Source organism: Nerophis ophidion, linkage group LG04, assembly GCF_033978795.1.
Source record: "Nerophis ophidion isolate RoL-2023_Sa linkage group LG04, RoL_Noph_v1.0, whole genome shotgun sequence".
Classification (NCBI taxonomy): Eukaryota; Metazoa; Chordata; class Actinopteri; order Syngnathiformes; family Syngnathidae; genus Nerophis; species Nerophis ophidion.
In genome coordinates this window covers 15,147,898-15,153,897 of record NC_084614.1, presented here as the reverse complement: position 1 = coordinate 15,153,897, position 6,000 = coordinate 15,147,898, and positions in this window count along the sequence as shown.

The window sequence follows — 6,000 nt, the reverse complement described above, 5'->3', positions numbered from 1 at the left end:
CCCAGGCCTCTTTTGTATATGGAAATAAATTGTGTGTATATGCACGATGCGTCTTCAATGTGAACCAGAACGTCAGTGTACCACTTTCTGGTTGCGGGATCTTGGTGACAAGGAAGGATCAGGCTTGATTACCAGACGTTTACAGATTTTTTATTTTCTTGCACTTTCTACTGAGTCCCTCTCGTCCCCCTCTCTCTCTTGGCTCCCCCCTCCTTCCGGGCTCCTCCCGCGGCTTTAAATAGAGACACAGGTGATTAGACAACCTGTTCCAGCTGGGTTATCCACTCACCTGCAGCTGCTTCGTAGCCAGCTTCCGCACATGCTGCGCCTACAGGCGACGCCTGGACCACGCCCCCTCCACAATCATCAAAAAACGATACGTGTTATAATTATTCGTCAAAACGGACGGTTACAAAAAAGATAGCTGACAACGGAGCAGAAAATGAAGATGGCGCCAGTGTGTGCTGTGGCCTTCCGTCTCTCGCTGTCAGCTCTGTTTGGTTTTGTGCCGTTCACGTTTTTCGTTGTCCCTGTCAACTCACTGTTTGTGTACGATCGCCAAACGCTGTTGGATCTGTGTCCTTCTCACACGGACACGATCAACTTCGACGTTGGTTTTTGGACGTCCCAGTCAGCGTTCTCACCTGGCCCAATTCCTGCTTTCCTTTTTCGCCCAGTGGCTCCTCCCCGCCGGCGAAAGCGCCACCGGCGCCGCAGCAAGCATGGCGGCCAGCTGGTGAGAGTTAGGGCACTCCTGGCCCGGCTTTCCTTGGCTTCCCGAAGGAAGTATGGTCCGGTACCTGGTTTCTTCCTGCACCCGCGTTCGCTGGATTGTCCCCGTCATCGGTCTGCAGAGGGAAGCTCGCCCGCCTCGCTCCTGCTGTCCCCGCCCTCAAAGGCGCGGGGTGAATTCCCGCCACCTGCGGGCTCTGTGTCGAGCCCCATCAGGATTAGCAGCGGCCTTGGACGCGCCGGAATAGAATAGAATAGAATGTCTGTTCTGAAGCCCACAGTAAAGAGACTTAACTTCATCACGTCGCCTGGTTATTGACTCCAACCCGAAATATTACACCGTCGACGAGGAAAATGAAGAAATACGCTTGCAAGTTACAGGACGATTGGAAACAAGAATTTCAGTTTATCCAGGAGAGTTCAAAGGGGAATGTTGCCTGTAAATTTTGTAGAACTTCTCCGTTGAACACGGTGAACGGATATATTCAGTCATGAACGGTCAGCGAAGCCCAAAGCGTCCCCAGCGCAGCATCGTTCACAACGCAGTATTATGGGCCACCTCGCAAAATGGAGACCCGATGGTGTATCTTATGCTGAGACAAAGATGGCTATGCTGAGAGTTGACAGCAACATCCCGTTCTCATTTGTGGATGTCTACAACAAATCCATGAGGGATTTTCCCGGATTCGGAAATCGCTTGCCAATACGCAAATGGCAGAACAAAGGTTACTCAAATAGTGAAAGGTAAGTGTTGTTGTTTTTGTTTTTTTTAGTAACCAGCAAGCACAGTACAGTTAGTAGAACAACTGTGTCTTTATTACTGTGTATTTGATAGGTGCCGTCGGAAATTCAACTATTTATTTTATTTATATATATATAAAATAAGTATATATAGCTAGAATTCACTTAAAGTCAAGTATTTCATAAATATATATATTTATTTATATATATATATATATATATATATATATATATATATATATATATATATATATATATGTATATATATATATATATATATATATGTATGAAAAACTCGAGTTGGTGAATTATATGCCACCCCTCTTAACCACGCCCCCCACCTCCCGAAATCGGAGGTCTCAAGGTTGGCAAGTATGTGATAATCTCTCATGGCCTCTCATGTACCAACAAAAATTTGCTCTTAAAAGTTCACAAATGCTCTCAATGTGCGGTGAATGTGTTAGAAAAGGGGTCACCAACGCGGTGCCCGCGGGCACCAGGTAGCCCGTAAGGACCAGATGAGTCGCCCGCTGGCCTGTTCTAAAAATAGCTCAAATAGCAGCACTTACCAGTGAGCTGCCTCTATTTTTTAAATTGTTTTTATTTACTAGCAAGCTGGTCTCGCTTTGCTCGACATTTTTAATTCTAAGAGAGACAAAACTCAAATAGAAAGAAAATATTTTAAAGACTTGGTCTTCACTTATTTAAATAAATTCATTTATTTTTTTACTTTGCTTCTTATAACTTTCAGAAAGACAATTTTAGACAAAAAATACAACCTTAAAAATGATTTTTGGATTTTTAAACACATAACTTTTTACTTTTTAAATTCCTTTCTCTTCTTTCCTGACAATTCAAATCAATGTTCAAGTACATTTATATTTTTATTGTATAGAATAATAAATACATTTTAATTTAATTCTTCATTTTAGCTTCTGTTTTTTTCGACGAAGAATATTTGTGAAATATTTCTTCAAACTTGTGATTAAAATTCCCAAAAATTATTCTGGCAAATCTAGAAAATCTGTAGAATCAAATTTAAATCTTATTTCAAAGTCTTTTGAATTTCTTTTAAAATTTTTGTTCTGGAAAATCTACAAGAAATAATTATTCGTCTTTGTTAAAAATATAGCTTAGTCCAATTTGTTATATTTCCTAAAAAAGTGCAGATTGGATTTAAAAAATTCTAAAATTGATCGTAATCAGGAAAAATGACCAATGATGTTCCATAAATTATTTTTTAATTTTTTCCAAAAAGATTCGAATTAGCTAGTTTTTCTTTTCTTTTTTTCGGTTGAATTTTGAATTTTAAAGAGTCGAAATTGAAGATAAACTATGTTTCAAAATTACATTTTCATTTTTTCCCTGTTTTCTCCTCTTTTAAACTGCTCAATTAAGTGTTTTTTCATCATTTATTCTGTACAAAAAAACCTTCCGAAAAAAGGAAAAAAAATGTACGATGGAATTGACTGACAGAAATACCCATTTTTTTTCCTAAATATATAGATTTATTTATAAAGGTAAATTGAGCAAATTGGCTATTTCTGGCAATTTATTCAAGTGTGTATCAAACTGGTAGCCCTCCGCAGTACTCAGTACCCAAGAAGTAGGTCTTGGTTTCAAAAAGGTTGGTGACCCCTGTGTTAGAACATAAGTGAATGTTTAAACAGCGGACTATCAGGTTGTTTTTTAATGTTATTAGTTATCATTAAAACATTACAGTAATTGGACAATGATCTCTGATAATGTAAAATAAAACGTCCCAACAAGTCCTGATTGGACTCATTAATTGTTAATGACGCAATAACACTAGCGATGCTGTCTGTGTTTTTCAGTAAGGGAAAAAAAAAAAAAGGCTTCTTAGGTGAAGAAATAACGCCTCCTAGTGGTCATGTGGCCCAAAGCAGCTAATTGTTTTGTTTTTTGCAGAAGTTTCCACATTTTTCCCACCGAGGGCCGACATATGCGGAGGACTCTTTTTTTACTGATATTTTCGTACATTATAAAAATGTTCTTTTTAAAAAAATACATTTAATTATTAATAAAATAAAAAAGGTATTTTTACCTGTTCTCTATATATTTCCTTTTTACATCATTTCACAAATATAAGAATCACTTTTATAGAATGTCGATGAAAATAAAACTTTCAATTTTAACTAAATAATAAAAAAAATATACATTTTTTTTGCCATTATCGGTCTTTTATTTCAAAAGAAAACCACGCAATTGTCATGCTTCTGTATTTAAATGGTCGATGAAAATAAAACTTTCAATTTTAACTAAATAAAAAAAATATATATATAAAAAAATTGCCATTATCGGTCTTTTCTTTCAAAAGAAAACCACGCAATTGTCATGCTTCTGTATTTCAATTGTCGATGAAAATAAAACTTTCAATTTTAACTAAATAATAAAAAAAATATATATAAAAAAATTGCCATTATCGGTCTTTTCTTTCAAAAGAAAACCACGCAATTGTCATGCTTCTGTATTCTTCATGCCAGTGGTTCTCAAATGGGGGTACTTGAAGGTATGCCAAGGGGTACGTAATATTTTTTTTTAAATATTCTAAAAATAGCAACAATATTAAAAATCCTTTAAAAAGTATATTTATTGAATAAAACTTCAACAAAATATGAATGTAAGTTCATAAACTGTGAAAAGAAATGCAACAATGCAATATTCAGTGTTGACAGCTAGATTTTTTTTTGTGGACATGTTCCATAAATATTGATGTTTAAAACAGCGGTTTAAAACAGTTTAAAACAACCTGACAAAAAAGATTTCTTTTTTGTGAAGAAATGTTTCGAATGAAGTTGATGAATTCAGATGGATCTCTATTACAATCCCCAAAGAGGGCACTTTAAGTTGATGATTACTTCTATGTGTAGAAATCTTTATTTATAATTGACTCACTTGTTTATTTTTCAACACGTTTTTAGTTATTTTTACATATTTTTTTTTCCAAATAGTTCAAGAAAGACCACTACAAATTAGCAATATTTTGCACTGTCATACAATTTAATAAATCAGAAACTGATGACATAGTGCCGTATTTTATTTCTTTATCTCTTTTTTTCCAAGCAAAAATGCTTTTCTCTGGTTAGGGGGTACTTGAATTAAAAAAATGTTCACAATGACTGAAAAAAGGTTGAGAACCACTGGTTCATGCCATACCAGACCTGCTCCTCACATGTCTTCTGCTGCAGAGCCCATATTTGGTGTTTCCTGGGGCAAAACCACGTTCACCATGTCCCCTCCCCTCTCAGTAAGCTGTGGAGTCCCCCAAGGCAGTATACTAGGACCTTTACTGTTCCTAATATACGTAAATGACATGCCATCAGCATGCCACTGTGAATTGTTCCTGTATGCGGATGACTCGGCCCTGCTGGTATCCAGCAAGGACAAGTCACAGGTGGAACAAATCCTCAGTGCTGAACTCCTCAATATTTAAACCTGGCTCGCTGACAACAAGCTATCCATACACTTAGGTAAAACGGAATCCATCCTATTTGGGTCCCATATCAAACTTAAGAAGGTCAGTGACTTCACTATAAAAGTGGGTGACATTGTTATCCACCAGGAAGGATGAGATCACCTACCTTGGTTCCATTCTAGAGGCTAATCTTTCCTGTGATAAAATGGCAACCAAGGTGATCAAAAAGGTCAACCAAAGAACGAGATTCCTCTACAGAATCTCCTCTCTGGTCAACAAAAGCACCTTGAGGATTCTAGCGGGAACTCTCATTCAACCCTTCTTCGATTACGCTTGCACCTCCTGGTACCCCAGCACCTCCAAAACCCTCAAATCTAGACTCCAAACATCCCAGAATAAGCTAATCCAGGTACTTTTAGACCTCCACCCCAGATCACACCTCAATCCAACCCACTTCTCCAAAGTGGGCTGGCTCAGGGTGGAGGACAGAGTAAAACAACTTGCACTGAGCCTAGTCTATAAAATCGCTACACCACCTTGATACCGAAGTACATGTCAATCAATCAATCAATGTATTTTATTTCGGCAATCTTCACATAAAACAAAGAACAACAACAAGAAAAGAAAGAAAAAAAAAAACACTCATTTGAGCAATGATTGAGCCGAGAGGGTGTAGGTTGAAGCAACGCTTATATAAACCTACCCCATCACAACAAGAACAAGGTTCAAAATATATAAAATCTAAAACATGCTTCACTTATATTACTTTTTTTTTTTAAACAATATATAAGCAACATATATGTAGCACACGTCTCATATAAACAGTTTAACATTTAAATCAAACATATACATTTGTACACTTATATATATATATATATACACACACACATACACACATATATACATACACACACACATATATATATATATACATACATACACAATTCATTTAAATTCCATATAAAGTGGTAATATATACATTTATGTATAATTATGAAATCATAAATTGTATTTATATACATATATATTATTGTCTTTGTAAAACAATGTTTGCTCTTCTTTCTTATATTTACTAATGATAAATGATTTAA